Raw genomic sequence first — 22291 nt, forward strand, 5'->3', positions numbered from 1 at the left:
TGCTAGGATAATATAAGGGGTGATGCTCCAACTGAAATTGGTCCTAGGCATTTAGGTTTCTAGTATCTATATTCTCCTTTAAAAAATAGGTTACTTTTTATATATTATCATTGGGTTTGGACAAATATTCTACATAATACCTATTGCATCCCTGAGCTTATTAGAAACTTGAAATAATATATATAAAGTATTGAATTTATTTTCTTTGCATTTAAAAGATGAGCGCACTTCAGTGGATGCTATTGCTCAGGTGAGGGTTCCATGGTGTAATTGTTAGCACCCTGGACTTTGAATCTAGTAATCTGAGTTCATATCTCATGGGAGCTAACATTGTTTATTTTCCTTTTGTTCAAAGCTCCATTTTCATTCAATGTACGAGTATTGCAAATCTTCATTTAAAATTCATATAAATTCCATCATCTTCAGTGGTGTCCTTTGTTTAAACTCATTTTTAAACTTATCAAATCAGAAGTATGTCAAATATTTGGAAATAAGAAAAGATGCAATAAGAATGCAGAGATCCATTACTTGTGCTCTGGTCTTTAGAAATTCTCCATTTTTTTTTACTTCAGTGTGCACTAATGAGAGGGGAGCACATATCTTCTTCTTCTTCTAGTAACACCTAGTGCCCTCTATGTTTGAGCAGCAATATAATAACTGATTAATTTGCCCTTGCATATCTTAGTTATGCCATATTGCTTGATTTGAGACAAAAGTCACTGAGTAATGTAGAGAAAAATCTTCATCAGCCAAAGGATGACACTCCCACTGGCTTCTGATATGTATTTGAAGAGATTTTGTGATATATGTGTCTATGATGTTTTCAAGTATTCATGCACTCCACCGATGAGCTTATTCCATTCTTGTCCATCAAGAAAAGCAAATGGCCCATACGGGGATCGAACCCGTGACCTTGGCATTATTAGCACCACGCTCTAACCAACTGCGCTAACTGGCCATAGATATTACTGCAAGCAAACACAAAACTGGCAAATATATCTCAAAGCACAGATCATATTTTGTTTTTATAGCATTTCATTTTTCAAAAAAAAGCTTAAGCCATAGAGTCACTTGAAGCATGGGTATCATAAAAATGCTCCAGTTTCTTTCCACATTACAAAATAAAAAATAATATTAGATAGGATAATAACAAAGATTAAGGCATCTACTAATAGTATAAAAATAGACAATTTAGACAAGGAGTATATGCAAATCTAAGCAAAATCAATCTAAAAAATCTAATACACAATTTTTAATTGTAAATTTACAGATTGTTGAAAAAGATAATCCAGGATGTAATCCATTATGTATTAAATTTAGTATGTTTTACCAAGTTGTGTATGAATAACTTTTAACACAAAAAAATAAATATTGGGGAAGTAGCTTAATGTGCCTATTGGAAATAAAGAATGCTAGCCCATTTTGGAATGCAAAGCTTAAGAAAATACAAACTTCAATCCATAGGAAAGCACTTTTTATTCAGTCTACACTCTGTAATCATACTATAGCTTAATTTACAAATTGTGATGTCATTATCAGACTTAACTCACAAGAGACTTTCATCCTTGGTCTATAAAAAAGGCAGTCCTCTGTTATAAAGCTTGAAACAATTGTAAGTGGCTGATATGCAAATATGGAAATACAGAAAAACTGTCAATTCAATGCTAGGATAACATAAGGGGTGATGCTCCAACTGAAATTGGTCCTAGGCATTTAGGTTTCTAGTATCTATCTTCTCCTTTAAAAATAGGTTACTTTTTATATATTATCATTGGGTTTGGACAAATATTCTACATAATACCTATTGCATCCCTGAGCTTATTAGAAACTTGAAATAATATATATAAAGTATTGAATTTCTTTTCTTTGCATTTAAAAGATGAGTGCACTTCAGTAGATGCCATTGCTCAGGTGAGGGTTCCATGGTGTAATTGTTAGCACCCTGGACTTTGAATCTAGTAATCTGAGTTCATATCTCGTGGGAGCTAACATTGTTTATTTTCCTTTTGTTCAAAGCTCCATTTTCATTCAATGTATGAGTATTGCAAATCTTCATTTAAAATTCATATAAATTCCATCATCTTCAGTGGTGTCCTTTGTTTAAACTCATTTTTAAACTTATCAAATCAGAAGTATGTCAAATATTTGGAAATAAGAAAAGATGCAATAAGAATGCAGAGATCCATTACTTGTGCTCTGGTCTTTAGAAATTCTCCATTTTTTTTTACTTCAGTGTGCACTAATGAGAGGGGAGCACATATCTTCTTCTTCTTCTAGTAACACCTAGTGCCCTCTATGTTTGAGCAGCAATATAATAACTGATTAATTTGCCCTTGCATATCTTAGTTATGCCATATTGCTTGATTTGAGACAAAAGTCACTGAGCCATGTAGAGAAAAATCTTCATCAGCCAAAGGATGACACTCCCACTGGCTTCTGATATGTATTTGTAGAGATTTTGTGATATATGTGTCTATGATGTTTTCAAGTATTCATGCACTCCACCGATGAGCTTATTCCATTCTTGTCCATCAAGAAAAGCAAATGGCCCATACGGGGATCAAACCCGTGACCTTGGCGTTATTAGCACCACGCTCTAACCAACTGAGCTAACCGTCTACAGATATTACTGCAAGCAAACACAAAACTGGCAAATGTACCTCAAAGCACAGATCATATTTTGTTTTTATAGCATTTCATTTTTCAAAAAAAAGCTTAAACCATAGAGTCACTTGAAGCATGGGTATCATAAAAATGCTCCAGTTTCTTTCCACATTACAAAATAAAAATAAATATTAGATAGGATAATAACAAAGATTAAGGCATCTAGTAATAGTATAAAAATATACAATTTAGACAAGGAGTATATGCAAATCTAAGCAAAATCAATCTAAAAAATCTAATACACAGTTTTTAATTGTAAATTTACAGATTGTTGAAAAAGATAATCCCAGGATGTAATCCATTATGTATTAAATTTAGTATGTTTTACCAAGTTGTGTATGAATAACTTTTAACACAAAAAAATATATATTGGGGAAGAAGCTTAATGTGCCCATTGGAAATAAAGAATGCTAGCCCATTTTGGAATGCAAAGCATAAGAAAATACAAACTTCAATCCATAGGAAAGCACTTTTTATTCAGTCTACACTCTGTAATCATACTATAGCTTAATTTACAAATTGTGATGTCATTATCAGACTTAACTCACAAGAGACTTTCATCCTTGGTCTATAAAAAAGGCAGTCCTCTGTTATAAAGCTTGAAACAATTGTAAGTGGCTGATATGCAAATATGGAAATACAGAAAAACTGTCAATTCAATGCTAGGATAATATAAGGGGTGATGCTCCAACTGAAATTGGTCCTAGGCATTTAGGTTTCTAGTATCTATATTCTCCTTTAAAAAATAGGTTACTTTTTATATATTATCATTGGGTTTGGACAAATATTCTACATAATACCTATTGCATCCCTGAGCTTATTAGAAACTTGAAATAATATATATAAAGTATTGAATTTATTTTCTTTGCATTTAAAAGATGAGCGCACTTCAGTGGATGCTATTGCTCAGGTGAGGGTTCCATGGTGTAATTGTTAGCACCCTGGACTTTGAATCTAGTAATCTGAGTTCATATCTCATGGGAGCTAACATTGTTTATTTTCCTTTTGTTCAAAGCTCCATTTTCATTCAATGTACGAGTATTGCAAATCTTCATTTAAAATTCATATAAATTCCATCATCTTCAGTGGTGTCCTTTGTTTAAACTCATTTTTAAACTTATCAAATCAGAAGTATGTCAAATATTTGGAAATAAGAAAAGATGCAATAAGAATGCAGAGATCCATTACTTGTGCTCTGGTCTTTAGAAATTCTCCATTTTTTTTTACTTCAGTGTGCACTAATGAGAGGGGAGCACATATCTTCTTCTTCTTCTAGTAACACCTAGTGCCCTCTATGTTTGAGCAGCAATATAATAACTGATTAATTTGCCCTTGCATATCTTAGTTATGCCATATTGCTTGATTTGAGACAAAAGTCACTGAGTAATGTAGAGAAAAATCTTCATCAGCCAAAGGATGACACTCCCACTGGCTTCTGATATGTATTTGAAGAGATTTTGTGATATATGTGTCTATGATGTTTTCAAGTATTCATGCACTCCACCGATGAGCTTATTCCATTCTTGTCCATCAAGAAAAGCAAATGGCCCATACGGGGATCGAACCCGTGACCTTGGCATTATTAGCACCACGCTCTAACCAACTGCGCTAACTGGCCATAGATATTACTGCAAGCAAACACAAAACTGGCAAATATATCTCAAAGCACAGATCATATTTTGTTTTTATAGCATTTCATTTTTCAAAAAAAAGCTTAAGCCATAGAGTCACTTGAAGCATGGGTATCATAAAAATGCTCCAGTTTCTTTCCACATTACAAAATAAAAAATAATATTAGATAGGATAATAACAAAGATTAAGGCATCTACTAATAGTATAAAAATAGACAATTTAGACAAGGAGTATATGCAAATCTAAGCAAAATCAATCTAAAAAATCTAATACACAATTTTTAATTGTAAATTTACAGATTGTTGAAAAAGATAATCCAGGATGTAATCCATTATGTATTAAATTTAGTATGTTTTACCAAGTTGTGTATGAATAACTTTTAACACAAAAAAATAAATATTGGGGAAGTAGCTTAATGTGCCTATTGGAAATAAAGAATGCTAGCCCATTTTGGAATGCAAAGCTTAAGAAAATACAAACTTCAATCCATAGGAAAGCACTTTTTATTCAGTCTACACTCTGTAATCATACTATAGCTTAATTTACAAATTGTGATGTCATTATCAGACTTAACTCACAAGAGACTTTCATCCTTGGTCTATAAAAAAGGCAGTCCTCTGTTATAAAGCTTGAAACAATTGTAAGTGGCTGATATGCAAATATGGAAATACAGAAAAACTGTCAATTCAATGCTAGGATAACATAAGGGGTGATGCTCCAACTGAAATTGGTCCTAGGCATTTAGGTTTCTAGTATCTATCTTCTCCTTTAAAAAATAGGTTACTTTTTATATATTATCATTGGGTTTGGACAAATATTCTACATAATACCTATTGCATCCCTGAGCTTATTAGAAACTTGAAATAATATATATAAAGTATTGAATTTCTTTTCTTTGCATTTAAAAGATGAGTGCACTTCAGTAGATGCCATTGCTCAGGTGAGGGTTCCATGGTGTAATTGTTAGCACCCTGGACTTTGAATCTAGTAATCTGAGTTCATATCTCGTGGGAGCTAACATTGTTTATTTTCCTTTTGTTCAAAGCTCCATTTTCATTCAATGTATGAGTATTGCAAATCTTCATTTAAAATTCATATAAATTCCATCATCTTCAGTGGTGTCCTTTGTTTAAACTCATTTTTAAACTTATCAAATCAGAAGTATGTCAAATATTTGGAAATAAGAAAAGATGCAATAAGAATGCAGAGATCCATTACTTGTGCTCTGGTCTTTAGAAATTCTCCATTTTTTTTACTTCAGTGTGCACTAATGAGAGGGGAGCACATATCTTCTTCTTCTTCTAGTAACACCTAGTGCCCTCTATGTTTGAGCAGCAATATAATAACTGATTAATTTGCCCTTGCATATCTTAGTTATGCCATATTGCTTGATTTGAGACAAAAGTCACTGAGCCATGTAGAGAAAAATCTTCATCAGCCAAAGGATGACACTCCCACTGGCTTCTGATATGTATTTGAAGAGATTTTGTGATATATGTGTCTATGATGTTTTCAAGTATTCATGCACTCCACCGATGATCTTATTCCATTCTTGTCCATCAAGAAAAGCAAATGGCCCATACGGGGATCAAACCCGTGACCTTGGCGTTATTAGCACCACGCTCTAACCAACTGAGCTAACCGGCCACAGATGTTACTGCAAGCAAACACAAAACTGGCAAATGTACCTCAAAGCACAGATCATATTTTGTTTTTATAGCATTTCATTTTTCAAAAAAAAGCTTAAGCCATAGAGTCACTTGAAGCATGGGTATCATAAAAATGCTCCAGTTTCTTTCCACATTACAAAATAAAAATAAATATTAGATAGGATAATAACAAAGATTAAGGCATCTACTAATAGTATAAAAATAGACAATTTATTCAAGGAGTATATGCAAATCTAAGCAAAATCAATCTAAAAAATCTAATACACAATTTTTAATTGTAAATTTACAGATTGTTGAAAAAGATAATCCCAGGATGTAATCCATTATGTATTAAATTTAGTATGTTTTACCAAGTTGTGTATGAATAACTTTTAACACAAAAAAATATATATTGGGGAAGTAACTTAATGTGCCCATTGGAAATAAAGAATGCTAGCCCATTTTGGAATGCAAAGCTTAAGAAAATACAAACTTCAATCCATAGGAAAGCACTTTTTATTCAGTCTACACTCTGTAATCATACTATAGCTTAATTTACAAATTGTGATGTCATTATCAGACTTAACTCACAAGAGACTTTCATCCTTGGTCTATAAAAAAGGCAGTCCTCTGTTATAAAGCTTGAAACAATTGTAAGTGGCTGATATGCAAATATGGAAATACTGAAAAACTGTCAATTCAATGCTAGGATAACATAGGGGGTGATGCTCCAACTGAAATTGGTCCTAGGCATTTAGGTTTCTAGTATCTATCTTCTCCTTTAAAAAATAGGTTACTTTTTATATATTATCATTGGGTTTGGACAAATATTCTACATAATACCTATTGCATCCCTGAGCTTATTAGAAACTTGAAATAATATATATAAATTATTGAATTTCTTTTCTTTGCATTTAAAAGATGAGCGCACTTCAGTAGATGCCATTGCTCAGGTGAGGGTTCCATGGTGTAATTGTTAGCACCCTGGACTTTGAATCTAGTAATTTGAATTTATATCTCGTGGGAGCTAACATTGTTTATTTTCCTTTTGTTCAAAGCTCCATTTTCATTCAATGTATGAGTATTGCAAATCTTCATTTAAAATTCATATAAATTCCATCATCTTCAGTGGTGTCCTTTGTTTAAACTCATTTTTAAACTTATCAAATCAGAAGTATGTCAAATATTTGGAAATAAGAAAAGATGCAATAAGAATGCAGAGATCCATTACTTGTGCTCTGGTCTTTAGAAATTCTCCATTTTTTTTTACTTCAGTGTGCACTAATGAGAGGGGAGCACATATCTTCTTCTTCTTCTAGTAACACCTAGTGCCCTCTATGTTTGAGCAGCAATATAATAACTGATTAATTTGCCCTTGCATATCTTAGTTATGCCATATTGCTTGATTTGAGACAAAAGTCACTGAGCCATGTAGAGAAAAATCTTCATCAGCCAAAGGATGACACTCCCACTGGCTTCTGATATGTATTTGAAGAGATTTTGTGATATATGTGTCTATGATGTTTTCAAGTATTCATGCACTCCACCGATGATCTTATTCCATTCTTGTCCATCAAGAAAAGCAAATGGCCCATACGGGGATCAAACCCGTGACCTTCGCGTTATTAGCACCACGCTGTAACCAACTGAGCTAACCGGCCACAGATGTTACTGCAAGCAAACACAAAACTGGCAAATGTACCTCAAAGCACAGATCATATTTTGTTTTTATAGCATTTCATTTTTCAAAAAAAAGCTTAAGCCATAGAGTCACTTGAAGCATGGGTATCATAAAAATGCTCCAGTTTCTTTCCACATTACAAAATAAAAATAAATATTAGATAGGATAATAACAAAGATTAAGGCATCTACTAATAGTATAAAAATAGACAATTTATTCAAGGAGTATATGCAAATCTAAGCAAAATCAATCTAAAAAATCTAATACACAATTTTTAATTGTAAATTTACAAATTGTTGAAAAAGATAATCCAGGATGTAATCCATTATGTATTAAATTTAGTATGTTTTACCAAGTTGTGTATGAATAACTTTTAACACAAAAAAATATATATTGGGGAAGTAGCTTAATGTGCCCATTGGAAATAAAGAATGCTAGCCCATTTTGGAATGCAAAGCTTAAGAAAATACAAACTTCAATCCATAGGAAAGCACTTTTTATTCAGTCTACACTCTGTAATCATACTATAGCTTAATTTACAAATTGTGATGTCATTATCAGACTTAACTCACAAGAGACTTTCATCCTTGGTCTATAAAAAAGGCAGTCCTCTGTTATAAAGCTTGAAACAATTGTAAGTGGCTGATATGCAAATATGGAAATACAGAAAAACTGTCAATTCAATGCTAGGATAACATAAGGGGTGATGCTCCAACTGAAATTGGTCCTAGGCATTTAGGTTTCTAGTATCTATCTTCTCCTTTAAAAAATAGGTTACTTTTTATATATTATCATTGGGTTTGGACAAATATTCTACATAATACCTATTGCATCCCTGAGCTTATTAGAAACTTGAAATAATATATATAAAGTATTGAATTTCTTTTCTTTGCATTTAAAAGATGAGCGCACTTCAGTGGATGCTATTGCTCAGGTGAGGGTTCCATGGTGTAATTGTTAGCACCCTGGACTTTGAATCTAGTAATCTGAGTTCATATCTCATGGGAGCTAACATTGTTTATTTTCCTTTTGTTCAAAGCTCCATTTTCATTCAATGTATGAGTATTGCAAATCTTCATTTAAAATTTATATAAATTCCATCATCTTCAGTGGTGTCCTTTGTTTAAACTCATTTTTAAACTTATCAAATCAGAAGTATGTCAAATATTTGGAAATAAGAAAAGATGCAATAAGAATGCAGAGATCCATTACTTGTGCTCTGGTCTTTAGAAATTCTCCATTTTTTTTACTTCAGTGTGCACTAATGAGAGGGGAGCACATATCTTCTTCTTCTTCTAGTAACACCTAGTGCCCTCTATGTTTGAGCAGCAATATAATAACTGATTAATATGCCCTTGCATATCTTAGTTATGCCATATTGCTTGATTTGAGACAAAAGTCACTGAGCCATGTAGAGAAAAATTTTCATCAGCCAAAGGATGACACTCCCACTGGCTTCTGATATGTATTTGAAGAGATTTTGTGATATATGTGTCTATGATGTTTTCAAGTATTCATGCACTCCACCGATGAGCTTATTCCATTCTTGTCCATCAAGAAAAGCAAATGGCCCATACGGGGATCGAACCCGTGACCTTGGCATTATTAGCACCATGCTTTAACCAACTGCGCTAACTGGCCACAGATATTACTGCAAGCAAACACAAAACTGGCAAATATATCTCAAAGCACAGATCATATTTTGTTTTTATAGCATTTCATTTTTCAAAAAAAAGCTTAAGCCATAGAGTCACTTGAAGCATGGGTATCATAAAAATGCTCCAGTTTCTTTCCACATTACAAAATAAAAAATAATATTAGATAGGATAATAACAAAGATTAAGGCATCTACTAATAGTATAAAAATAGACAATTTAGACAAGGAGTATATGCAAATCTAAGCAAAATCAATCTAAAAAATCTAATACACAATTTTTAATTGTAAATTTACAGATTGTTGAAAAAGATAATCCAGGATGTAATCCATTATGTATTAAATTTTGTATGTTTTACCAAGTTGTGTATGAATAACTTTTAACACAAAAAAATAAATATTGGGGAAGTAGCTTAATGTGCCTATTGGAAATAAAGAATGCTAGCCCATTTTGGAATGCAAAGCTTAAGAAAATACAAACTTCAATCCATAGGAAAGCACTTTTTATTCAGTCTACACTCTGTAATCATACTATAGCTTAATTTACAAATTGTGATGTCATTATCAGACTTAACTCACAAGAGACTTTCATCCTTGGTCTATAAAAAAGGCAGTCCTCTGTTATAAAGCTTGAAACAATTGTAAGTGGCTGATATGCAAATATGGAAATACAGAAAAACTGTCAATTCAATGCTAGGATAACATAAGGGGTGATGCTCCAACTGAAATTGGTCCTAGGCATTTAGGTTTCTAGTATCTATCTTCTCCTTTAAAAAATAGGTTACTTTTTATATATTATCATTGGGTTTGGACAAATATTCTACATAATACCTATTGCATCCCTGAGCTTATTAGAAACTTGAAATAATATATATAAAGTATTGAATTTCTTTTCTTTGCATTTAAAAGATGAGTGCACTTCAGTAGATGCCATTGCTCAGGTGAGGGTTCCATGGTGTAATTGTTAGCACCCTGGACTTTGAATCTAGTAATCTGAGTTCATATCTCATGGGAGCTAACATTGTTTATTTTCCTTTTGTTCAAAGCTCCATTTTCATTCAATGTATGAGTATTGCAAATCTTCATTTAAAATTCATATAAATTCCATCATCTTCAGTGGTGTCCTTTGTTTAAACTCATTTTTAAACTTATCAAATCAGAAGTATGTCAAATATTTGGAAATAAGAAAAGATGCAATAAGAATGCAGAGATCCATTACTTGTGCTCTGGTCTTTAGAAATTCTCCATTTTTTTTACTTCAGTGTGCACTAATGAGAGGGGAGCACATATCTTCTTCTTCTTCTAGTAACACCTAGTGCCCTCTATGTTTGAGCAGCAATATAATAACTGATTAATTTGCCCTTGCATATCTTAGTTATGCCATATTGCTTGATTTGAGACAAAAGTCACTGAGCCATGTAGAGAAAAATCTTCATCAGCCAAAGGATGACACTCCCACTGGCTTCTGATATGTATTTGAAGAGATTTTGTGATATATGTGTCTATGATGTTTTCAAGTATTCATGCACTCCACCGATGATCTTATTCCATTCTTGTCCATCAAGAAAAGCAAATGGCCCATACGGGGATCGAACCTGTGACCTTGGCGTTATTAGCACCACGCTCTAACCAACTGAGCTAACCGGCCACAGATGTTACTGCAAGCAAACACAAAACTGGCAAATGTACCTCAAATTCACAGATCATATTTTGTTTTTATAGCATTTCATTTTTCAAAAAAAAGCTTAAGCCATAGAGTCACTTGAAGCATGGGTATCATAAAAATGCTCCAGTTTCTTTCCACATTACAAAATAAAAATAAATATTAGATAGGATAATAACAAAGATTAAGGCATCTACTAATAGTATAAAAATAGACAATTTATTCAAGGAGTATATGCAAATCTAAGCAAAATCAATCTAAAAAATCTAATACACAATTTTTAATTGTAAATTTACAGATTGTTGAAAAAGATATTCCCAGGATGTAATCCATTATGTATTAAATTTAGTATGTTTTACCAAGTTGTGTATGAATAACTTTTAACACAAAAAAATATATATTGGGGAAGTAACTTAATGTGCCCATTGGAAATAAAGAATGCTAGCCCATTTTGGAATGCAAAGCTTAAGAAAATACAAACTTCAATCCATAGGAAAGCACTTTTTATTCAGTCTACACTCTGTAATCATACTATAGCTTAATTTACAAATTGTGATGTCATTATCAGACTTAACTCACAAGAGACTTTCATCCTTGGTCTATAAAAAAGGCAGTCCTCTGTTATAAAGCTTGAAACAATTGTAAGTGGCTGATATGCAAATATGGAAATACTGAAAAACTGTCAATTCAATGCTAGGATAACATAAGGGGTGATGCTCCAACTGAAATTGGTCCTAGGCATTTAGGTTTCTAGTATCTATCTTCTCCTTTAAAAAATAGGTTACTTTTTATATATTATCATTGGGTTTGGACAAATATTCTACATAATACCTATTGCATCCCTGAGCTTATTAGAAACTTGAAATAATATATATAAAGTATTGAATTTCTTTTCTTTGCATTTAAAAGATGAGCGCACTTCAGTGGATGCTATTGCTCAGGTGAGGGTTCCATGGTGTAATTGTTAGCACCCTGGACTTTGAATCTAGTAATCTGAGTTCATATCTCATGGGAGCTAACATTGTTTATTTTCCTTTTGTTCAAAGCTCCATTTTCATTCAATGTATGAGTATTGCAAATCTTCATTTAAAATTCATATAAATTCCATCATCTTCAGTGGTGTCCTTTGTTTAAACTCATTTTTAAACTTATCAAATCAGAAGTATGTCAAATATTTGGAAATAAGAAAAGATGCAATAAGAATGCAGAGATCCATTACTTGTGCTCTGGTCTTTAGAAATTCTCCATTTTTTTTACTTCAGTGTGCACTAATGAGAGGGGAGCACATATCTTCTTCTTCTTCTAGTAACACCTAGTGCCCTCTATGTTTGAGCAGCAATATAATAACTGATTAATATGCCCTTGCATATCTTAGTTATGCCATATTGCTTGATTTGAGACAAAAGTCACTGAGCCATGTAGAGAAAAATTTTCATCAGCCAAAGGATGACACTCCCACTGGCTTCTGATATGTATTTGAAGAGATTTTGTGATATATGTGTCTATGATGTTTTCAAGTATTCATGCACTCCACCGATGAGCTTATTCCATTCTTGTCCATCAAGAAAAGCAAATGGCCCATACGGGGATCGAACCCGTGACCTTGGCATTATTAGCACCACGCTCTAACCAACTGCGCTAACTGGCCACAGATATTACTGCAAGCAAACACAAAACTGGCAAATATATCTCAAAGCACAGATCATATTTTGTTTTTATAGCATTTCATTTTTCAAAAAAAAGCTTAAGCCATAGAGTCACTTGAAGCATGGGTATCATAAAAATGCTCCAGTTTCTTTCCACATTACAAAATAAAAAATAATATTAGATAGGATAATAACAAAGATTAAGGCATCTACTAATAGTATAAAAATAGACAATTTAGACAAGGAGTATATGCAAATCTAAGCAAAATCAATCTAAAAAATCTAATACACAATTTTTAATTGTAAATTTACAGATTGTTGAAAAAGATAATCCAGGATGTAATCCATTATGTATTAAATTTTGTATGTTTTACCAAGTTGTGTATGAATAACTTTTAACACAAAAAAATAAATATTGGGGAAGTAGCTTAATGTGCCTATTGGAAATAAAGAATGCTAGCCCATTTTGGAATGCAAAGCTTAAGAAAATACAAACTTCAATCCATAGGAAAGCACTTTTTATTCAGTCTACACTCTGTAATCATACTATAGCTTAATTTACAAATTGTGATGTCATTATCAGACTTAACTCACAAGAGACTTTCATCCTTGGTCTATAAAAAAGGCAGTCCTCTGTTATAAAGCTTGAAACAATTGTAAGTGGCTGATATGCAAATATGGAAATACAGAAAAACTGTCAATTCAATGCTAGGATAACATAAGGGGTGATGCTCCAACTGAAATTGGTCCTAGGCATTTAGGTTTCTAGTATCTATCTTCTCCTTTAAAAAATAGGTTACTTTTTATATATTATCATTGGGTTTGGACAAATATTCTACATAATACCTATTGCATCCCTGAGCTTATTAGAAACTTGAAATAATATATATAAAGTATTGAATTTCTTTTCTTTGCATTTAAAAGATGAGTGCACTTCAGTAGATGCCATTGCTCAGGTGAGGGTTCCATGGTGTAATTGTTAGCACCCTGGACTTTGAATCTAGTAATCTGAGTTCATATCTCGTGGGAGCTAACATTGTTTATTTTCCTTTTGTTCAAAGCTCCATTTTCATTCAATGTATGAGTATTGCAAATCTTCATTTAAAATTCATATAAATTCCATCATCTTCAGTGGTGTCCTTTGTTTAAACTCATTTTTAAACTTATCAAATCAGAAGTATGTCAAATATTTGGAAATAAGAAAAGATGCAATAAGAATGCAGAGATCCATTACTTGTGCTCTGGTCTTTAGAAATTCTCCATTTTTTTTACTTCAGTGTGCACTAATGAGAGGGGAGCACATATCTTCTTCTTCTTCTAGTAACACCTAGTGCCCTCTATGTTTGAGCAGCAATATAATAACTGATTAATTTGCCCTTGCATATCTTAGTTATGCCATATTGCTTGATTTGAGACAAAAGTCACTGAGCCATGTAGAGAAAAATCTTCATCAGCCAAAGGATGACACTCCCACTGGCTTCTGATATGTATTTGAAGAGATTTTGTGATATATGTGTCTATGATGTTTTCAAGTATTCATGCACTCCACCGATGATCTTATTCCATTCTTGTCCATCAAGAAAAGCAAATGGCCCATACGGGGATCGAACCTGTGACCTTGGCGTTATTAGCACCACGCTCTAACCAACTGAGCTAACCGGCCACAGATGTTACTGCAAGCAAACACAAAACTGGCAAATGTACCTCAAATTCACAGATCATATTTTGTTTTTATAGCATTTCATTTTTCAAAAAAAAGCTTAAGCCATAGAGTCACTTGAAGCATGGGTATCATAAAAATGCTCCAGTTTCTTTCCACATTACAAAATAAAAATAAATATTAGATAGGATAATAACAAAGATTAAGGCATCTACTAATAGTATAAAAATAGACAATTTATTCAAGGAGTATATGCAAATCTAAGCAAAATCAATCTAAAAAATCTAATACACAATTTTTAATTGTAAATTTACAGATTGTTGAAAAAGATATTCCCAGGATGTAATCCATTATGTATTAAATTTAGTATGTTTTACCAAGTTGTGTATGAATAACTTTTAACACAAAAAAATATATATTGGGGAAGTAACTTAATGTGCCCATTGGAAATAAAGAATGCTAGCCCATTTTGGAATGCAAAGCTTAAGAAAATACAAACTTCAATCCATAGGAAAGCACTTTTTATTCAGTCTACACTCTGTAATCATACTATAGCTTAATTTACAAATTGTGATGTCATTATCAGACTTAACTCACAAGAGACTTTCATCCTTGGTCTATAAAAAAGGCAGTCCTCTGTTATAAAGCTTGAAACAATTGTAAGTGGCTGATATGCAAATATGGAAATACTGAAAAACTGTCAATTCAATGCTAGGATAACATAAGGGGTGATGCTCCAACTGAAATTGGTCCTAGGCATTTAGGTTTCTAGTATCTATCTTCTCCTTTAAAAAATAGGTTACTTTTTATATATTATCATTGGGTTTGGACAAATATTCTACATAATACCTACTGCATCCCTGAGCTTATTAGAAACTTGAAATAATATATATAAAGTATTGAATTTCTTTTCTTTGCATTTAAAAGATGAGCGCACTTCAGTAGATGCCATTGCTCAGGTGAGGGTTCCATGGTGTAATTGTTAGCACCCTGGACTTTGAATCTAGTAATTTGAATTCATATCTCGTGGGAGCTAACATTGTTTATTTTCCTTTTGTTCAAAGCTCCATTTTCATTCAATGTATGAGTATTGCAAATCTTCATTTAAAATTCATATAAATTTCATCATCTTCAGTGGTGTCCTTTGTTTAAACTCATTTTTAAACTTATCAAATCAGAAGTATGTCAAATATTTGGAAATAAGAAAAGATGCAATAAGAATGCAAAGATCCATTACTTGTGCTCTGGTCTTTAGAAATTCTCCATTTTTTTTTACTTCAGTGTGCACTAATGAGAGGGGAGCACATATCTTCTTCTTCTTCTAGTAACACCTAGTGCCCTCTATGTTTGAGCAGCAATATAATAACTGATTAATTTGCCCTTGCATATCTTAGTTATGCCATATTGCTTGATTTGAGACAAAAGTCACTGAGCCATGTAGAGAAAAATCTTCATCAGCCAAAGGATGACACTCCCACTGGCTTCTGATATGTATTTGAAGAGATTTTGTGATATATGTGTCTATGATGTTTTCAAGTATTCATGCACTCCACCGATGAGCTTATTCCATTCTTGTCCATCAAGAAAAGCAAATGGCCCATACGGGGATCAAACCCGTGACCTTGGCGTTATTAGCACCACGCTCTAACCAACTGAGCTAACCGGCCACAGATATCACTGCAAGCAAACACAAAACTGGCAAATGTACCTCAAAGCACAGATCATATTTTGTTTTTATAGCATTTCATTTTTCAAAAAAAAGCTTAAGCCATAGAGTCACTTGAAGCATGGGTATCATAAAAATGCTCCAGTTTCTTTCCACATTACAAAATAAAAATAAATATTTGATAGGATAATAACAAAGATTAAGGCATCTACTAATAGTATAAAAATAGACAATTTAGACAAGGAGTATATGCAAATCTAAGCAAAGTCAATCTAAAAAATCTAATACACAATTTTTAATTGTAAATTTACAGATTGTTGAAAAAGATAATCCAGGATGTAATCCATTATGTATTAAATTTAGTATGTTTTACCAAGTTGTGTATGAATAACTTTTAACACAAAAAAATATATATTGGGGAAGTAGCTTAATGTGCCCATTGGAAATAAAGAATGCTAGCCCATTTTGGAATGCAAAGCTTAAGAAAATACAAACTTCAATCCATAGGAAAGCACTTTTTATTCAGTCTACACTCTGTAATCATACTATAGCTTAATTTACAAATTGTGATGTCATTATCAGACTTAACTCACAAGAGACTTTCATCCTTGGTCTATAAAAAAGGCAGTCCTCTGTTATAAAGCTTGAAACAATTGTAAGTGGCTGATATGCAAATATGGAAATACAGAAAAACTGTCAATTCAATGCTAGGATAACATAAGGGGTGATGCTCCAACTGAAATTGGTCCTAGGCATTTAGGTTTCTAGTATCTATCTTCTCCTTTAAAAAATAGGTTACTTTTTATATATTATCATTGGGTTTGGACAAATATTCTACATAATACCTATTGCATCCCTGAGCTTATTAGAAACTTGAAATAATATATATAAAGTATTGAATTTCTTTTCTTTGCATTTAAAAGATGAGCGCACTTCAGTAGATGCCATTGCTCAGGTGAGGGTTCCATGGTGTAATTGTTAGCACCCTGGACTTTGAATCTAGTAATCTGAGTTCATATCTCATGGGAGCTAACATTGTTTATTTTCCTTTTGTTCAAAGCTCCATTTTCATTCAATGTATGAGTATTGCAAATCTTCATTTAAAATTCATATAAATTCCATCATCTTCAGTGGTGTCCTTTGTTTAAACTCATTTTTAAACTTATCAAATCAGAAGTATGTCAAATATTTGGAAATAAGAAAAGATGCAATAAGAATGCAGAGATCCATTACTTGTGCTCTGGTCTTTAGAAATTCTCCATTTTTTTTACTTCAGTGTGCACTAATGAGAGGGGAGCACATATCTTCTTCTTCTTCTAGTAACACCTAGTGCCCTCTATGTTTGAGCAGCAATATAATAACTGATTAATATGCCCTTGCATATCTTAGTTATGCCATATTGCTTGATTTGAGACAAAAGTCACTGAGCCATGTAGAGAAAAATTTTCATCAGCCAAAGGATGACACTCCCACTGGCTTCTGATATGTATTTGAAGAGATTTTGTGATATATGTGTCTATGATGTTTTCAAGTATTCATGCACTCCACCGATGAGCTTATTCCATTCTTGTCCATCAAGAAAAGCAAATGGCCCATACGGGGATCGAACCCGTGACCTTGGCATTATTAGCACCACGCTCTAACCAACTGCGCTAACTGGCCACAGATATTACTGCAAGCAAACACAAAACTGGCAAATATATCTCAAAGCACAGATCATATTTTGTTTTTATAGCATTTCATTTTTCAAAAAAAAGCTTAAGCCATAGAGTCACTTGAAGCATGGGTATCATAAAAATGCTCCAGTTTCTTTCCACATTACAAAATAAAAAATAATATTAGATAGGATAATAACAAAGATTAAGGCATCTACTAATAGTATAAAAATAGACAATTTAGACAAGGAGTATATGCAAATCTAAGCAAAATCAATCTAAAAAATCTAATACACAATTTTTAATTGTAAATTTACAGATTGTTGAAAAAGATAATCCAGGATGTAATCCATTATGTATTAAATTTTGTATGTTTTACCAAGTTGTGTATGAATAACTTTTAACACAAAAAAATAAATATTGGGGAAGTAGCTTAATGTGCCTATTGGAAATAAAGAATGCTAGCCCATTTTGGAATGCAAAGCTTAAGAAAATACAAACTTCAATCCATAGGAAAGCACTTTTTATTCAGTCTACACTCTGTAATCATACTATAGCTTAATTTACAAATTGTGATGTCATTATCAGACTTAACTCACAAGAGACTTTCATCCTTGGTCTATAAAAAAGGCAGTCCTCTGTTATAAAGCTTGAAACAATTGTAAGTGGCTGATATGCAAATATGGAAATACAGAAAAACTGTCAATTCAATGCTAGGATAACATAAGGGGTGATGCTCCAACTGAAATTGGTCCTAGGCATTTAGGTTTCTAGTATCTATCTTCTCCTTTAAAAAATAGGTTACTTTTTATATATTATCATTGGGTTTGGACAAATATTCTACATAATACCTATTGCATCCCTGAGCTTATTAGAAACTTGAAATAATATATATAAAGTATTGAATTTCTTTTCTTTGCATTTAAAAGATGAGTGCACTTCAGTAGATGCCATTGCTCAGGTGAGGGTTCCATGGTGTAATTGTTAGCACCCTGGACTTTGAATCTAGTAATCTGAGTTCATATCTCGTGGGAGCTAACATTGTTTATTTTCCTTTTGTTCAAAGCTCCATTTTCATTCAATGTATGAGTATTGCAAATCTTCATTTAAAATTCATATAAATTCCATCATCTTCAGTGGTGTCCTTTGTTTAAACTCATTTTTAAACTTATCAAATCAGAAGTATGTCAAATATTTGGAAATAAGAAAAGATGCAATAAGAATGCAGAGATCCATTACTTGTGCTCTGGTCTTTAGAAATTCTCCATTTTTTTTACTTCAGTGTGCACTAATGAGAGGGGAGCACATATCTTCTTCTTCTTCTAGTAACACCTAGTGCCCTCTATGTTTGAGCAGCAATATAATAACTGATTAATTTGCCCTTGCATATCTTAGTTATGCCATATTGCTTGATTTGAGACAAAAGTCACTGAGCCATGTAGAGAAAAATCTTCATCAGCCAAAGGATGACACTCCCACTGGCTTCTGATATGTATTTGAAGAGATTTTGTGATATATGTGTCTATGATGTTTTCAAGTATTCATGCATTCTTGTCCATCAAGAAAAGCAAATGGCCCATACGGGGATCGAACCTGTGACCTTGGCGTTATTAGCACCACGCTCTAACCAACTGAGCTAACCGGCCACAGATGTTACTGCAAGCAAACACAAAACTGGCAAATGTACCTCAAATTCACAGATCATATTTTGTTTTTATAGCATTTCATTTTTCAAAAAAAAGCTTAAGCCATAGAGTCACTTGAAGCATGGGTATCATAAAAATGCTCCAGTTTCTTTCCACATTACAAAATAAAAATAAATATTAGATAGGATAATAACAAAGATTAAGGCATCTACTAATAGTATAAAAATAGACAATTTATTCAAGGAGTATATGCAAATCTAAGCAAAATCAATCTAAAAAATCTAATACACAATTTTTAATTGTAAATTTACAGATTGTTGAAAAAGATATTCCCAGGATGTAATCCATTATGTATTAAATTTAGTATGTTTTACCAAGTTGTGTATGAATAACTTTTAACACAAAAAAATATATATTGGGGAAGTAACTTAATGTGCCCATTGGAAATAAAGAATGCTAGCCCATTTTGGAATGCAAAGCTTAAGAAAATACAAACTTCAATCCATAGGAAAGCACTTTTTATTCAGTCTACACTCTGTAATCATACTATAGCTTAATTTACAAATTGTGATGTCATTATCAGACTTAACTCACAAGAGACTTTCATCCTTGGTCTATAAAAAAGGCAGTCCTCTGTTATAAAGCTTGAAACAATTGTAAGTGGCTGATATGCAAATATGGAAATACTGAAAAACTGTCAATTCAATGCTAGGATAACATAAGGGGTGATGCTCCAACTGAAATTGGTCCTAGGCATTTAGGTTTCTAGTATCTATCTTCTCCTTTAAAAAATAGGTTACTTTTTATATATTATCATTGGGTTTGGACAAATATTCTACATAATACCTACTGCATCCCTGAGCTTATTAGAAACTTGAAATAATATATATAAAGTATTGAATTTCTTTTCTTTGCATTTAAAAGATGAGCGCACTTCAGTAGATGCCATTGCTCAGGTGAGGGTTCCATGGTGTAATTGTTAGCACCCTGGACTTTGAATCTAGTAATTTGAATTCATATCTCGTGGGAGCTAACATTGTTTATTTTCCTTTTGTTCAAAGCTCCATTTTCATTCAATGTATGAGTATTGCAAATCTTCATTTAAAATTCATATAAATTTCATCATCTTCAGTGGTGTCCTTTGTTTAAACTCATTTTTAAACTTATCAAATCAGAAGTATGTCAAATATTTGGAAATAAGAAAAGATGCAATAAGAATGCAAAGATCCATTACTTGTGCTCTGGTCTTTAGAAATTCTCCATTTTTTTTTACTTCAGTGTGCACTAATGAGAGGGGAGCACATATCTTCTTCTTCTTCTAGTAACACCTAGTGCCCTCTATGTTTGAGCAGCAATATAATAACTGATTAATTTGCCCTTGCATATCTTAGTTATGCCATATTGCTTGATTTGAGACAAAAGTCACTGAGCCATGTAGAGAAAAATCTTCATCAGCCAAAGGATGACACTCCCACTGGCTTCTGATATGTATTTGAAGAGATTTTGTGATATATGTGTCTATGATGTTTTCAAGTATTCATGCACTCCACCGATGAGCTTATTCCATTCTTGTCCATCAAGAAAAGCAAATGGCCCATACGGGGATCAAACCCGTGACCTTGGCGTTATTAGCACCACGCTCTAACCAACTGAGCTAACCGGCCACAGATATCACTGCAAGCAAACACAAAACTGGCAAATGTACCTCAAAGCACAGATCATATTTTGTTTTTATAGCATTTCATTTTTCAAAAAAAAGCTTAAGCCATAGAGTCACTTGAAGCATGGGTATCATAAAAATGCTCCAGTTTCTTTCCACATTACAAAATAAAAATAAATATTTGATAGGATAATAACAAAGATTAAGGCATCTACTAATAGTATAAAAATAGACAATTTAGACAAGGAGTATATGCAAATCTAAGCAAAGTCAATCTAAAAAATCTAATACACAATTTTTAATTGTAAATTTACAGATTGTTGAAAAAGATAATCCAGGATGTAATCCATTATGTATTAAATTTAGTATGTTTTACCAAGTTGTGTATGAATAACTTTTAACACAAAAAAATATATATTGGGGAAGTAGCTTAATGTGCCCATTGGAAATAAAGAATGCTAGCCCATTTTGGAATGCAAAGCTTAAGAAAATACAAACTTCAATCCATAGGAAAGCACTTTTTATTCAGTCTACACTCTGTAATCATACTATAGCTTAATTTACAAATTGTGATGTCATTATCAGACTTAACTCACAAGAGACTTTCATCCTTGGTCTATAAAAAAGGCAGTCCTCTGTTATAAAGCTTGAAACAATTGTAAGTGGCTGATATGCAAATATGGAAATACTGAAAAACTGTCAATTCAATGCTAGGATAACATAAGGGGTGATGCTCCAACTGAAATTGGTCCTAGGCATTTAGGTTTCTAGTATCTATCTTCTCCTTTAAAAAATAGGTTACTTTTTATATATTATCATTGGGTTTGGACAAATATTCTACATAATACCTATTGCATCCCTGAGCTTATTAGAAACTTGAAATAATATATATAAAGTATTGAATTTCTTTTCTTTGGATTTAAAAGATGAGCGCACTTCAGTAGATGCCATTGCTCAGGTGAGGGTTCCATGGTGTAATTCAGTGATTTTCAACCTTTTTTTACTCGCGGCACACCGAACAGTATTTTAAAATTGCCAAGGCACACCATCAGTTCCCGACAGAAAAAAAGCAAAAAACACACATTGGCCCTAGCAGTAAAAAAAAAAAAAGATCCACACATACATTGGCCTACACAGAAAAACATTGCTCCCCACATAAATCCTATTGTTCCCCACATGAATTATTCACATTGTTCCCCCCATAAATCCTTATTCTCCCCACATAGGTGGTCATTCCGAGTTGTTCGCTCATTGCCGATTTTCACTATGTTGCGATTTGTTGCTAAATGCGCATGCGCATGGTACGCAGAGCGCATGCGCTAAGTTATTTTACACAAAACTTAGTAGATTTGCTGGTTTTCCTGCGGCGCTTTTCAGTCGCACTGCTGATCGGTGAGTGATTAGCAGGAAAGGGG

The 22291-nt window shown here is 32.8% G+C and overlaps 13 non-coding genes across 13 annotated transcripts; all 13 read right to left on the bottom strand.

Moving 5' to 3' along the window:
* Nucleotides 1–884: 884 nt before the first annotated feature.
* Nucleotides 885–958, bottom strand: TRNAI-AAU (transfer RNA isoleucine (anticodon AAU)). Its single transcript has one exon. It is a non-coding gene; the product is annotated as a tRNA-Ile (tRNA).
* A 1587-nt stretch (nt 959–2545) lies between these two features.
* On the bottom strand, nt 2546–2615 carry TRNAI-AAU (transfer RNA isoleucine (anticodon AAU)). Its single transcript has one exon. It is a non-coding gene; the product is annotated as a tRNA-Ile (tRNA).
* A 1593-nt stretch (nt 2616–4208) lies between these two features.
* TRNAI-AAU (transfer RNA isoleucine (anticodon AAU)) lies at nt 4209–4282 on the bottom strand. The gene has a single exon. It is a non-coding gene; the product is annotated as a tRNA-Ile (tRNA).
* A 1587-nt stretch (nt 4283–5869) lies between these two features.
* On the bottom strand, nt 5870–5943 carry TRNAI-AAU (transfer RNA isoleucine (anticodon AAU)). Its single transcript has one exon. It is a non-coding gene; the product is annotated as a tRNA-Ile (tRNA).
* A 1589-nt stretch (nt 5944–7532) lies between these two features.
* On the bottom strand, nt 7533–7606 carry TRNAI-AAU (transfer RNA isoleucine (anticodon AAU)). The gene has a single exon. It is a non-coding gene; the product is annotated as a tRNA-Ile (tRNA).
* Nucleotides 7607–9193: 1587 nt separating this feature from the next.
* On the bottom strand, nt 9194–9267 carry TRNAI-AAU (transfer RNA isoleucine (anticodon AAU)). The gene has a single exon. It is a non-coding gene; the product is annotated as a tRNA-Ile (tRNA).
* A 1587-nt stretch (nt 9268–10854) lies between these two features.
* On the bottom strand, nt 10855–10928 carry TRNAI-AAU (transfer RNA isoleucine (anticodon AAU)). Its single transcript has one exon. It is a non-coding gene; the product is annotated as a tRNA-Ile (tRNA).
* A 1589-nt stretch (nt 10929–12517) lies between these two features.
* Nucleotides 12518–12591, bottom strand: TRNAI-AAU (transfer RNA isoleucine (anticodon AAU)). Its single transcript has one exon. It is a non-coding gene; the product is annotated as a tRNA-Ile (tRNA).
* Nucleotides 12592–14178: 1587 nt separating this feature from the next.
* On the bottom strand, nt 14179–14252 carry TRNAI-AAU (transfer RNA isoleucine (anticodon AAU)). The gene has a single exon. It is a non-coding gene; the product is annotated as a tRNA-Ile (tRNA).
* Nucleotides 14253–15842: 1590 nt separating this feature from the next.
* On the bottom strand, nt 15843–15916 carry TRNAI-AAU (transfer RNA isoleucine (anticodon AAU)). The gene has a single exon. It is a non-coding gene; the product is annotated as a tRNA-Ile (tRNA).
* A 1587-nt stretch (nt 15917–17503) lies between these two features.
* TRNAI-AAU (transfer RNA isoleucine (anticodon AAU)) lies at nt 17504–17577 on the bottom strand. The gene has a single exon. It is a non-coding gene; the product is annotated as a tRNA-Ile (tRNA).
* Nucleotides 17578–19142: 1565 nt separating this feature from the next.
* Nucleotides 19143–19216, bottom strand: TRNAI-AAU (transfer RNA isoleucine (anticodon AAU)). Its single transcript has one exon. It is a non-coding gene; the product is annotated as a tRNA-Ile (tRNA).
* Nucleotides 19217–20806: 1590 nt separating this feature from the next.
* Nucleotides 20807–20880, bottom strand: TRNAI-AAU (transfer RNA isoleucine (anticodon AAU)). The gene has a single exon. It is a non-coding gene; the product is annotated as a tRNA-Ile (tRNA).
* Between the last annotated feature and the right edge of the window lie 1411 nt (nt 20881–22291).

This window comes from Pseudophryne corroboree, unplaced genomic scaffold (genome assembly GCF_028390025.1).
Source record: "Pseudophryne corroboree isolate aPseCor3 unplaced genomic scaffold, aPseCor3.hap2 scaffold_3211, whole genome shotgun sequence".
NCBI lineage: Eukaryota > Metazoa > Chordata > Amphibia > Anura > Myobatrachidae > Pseudophryne > Pseudophryne corroboree.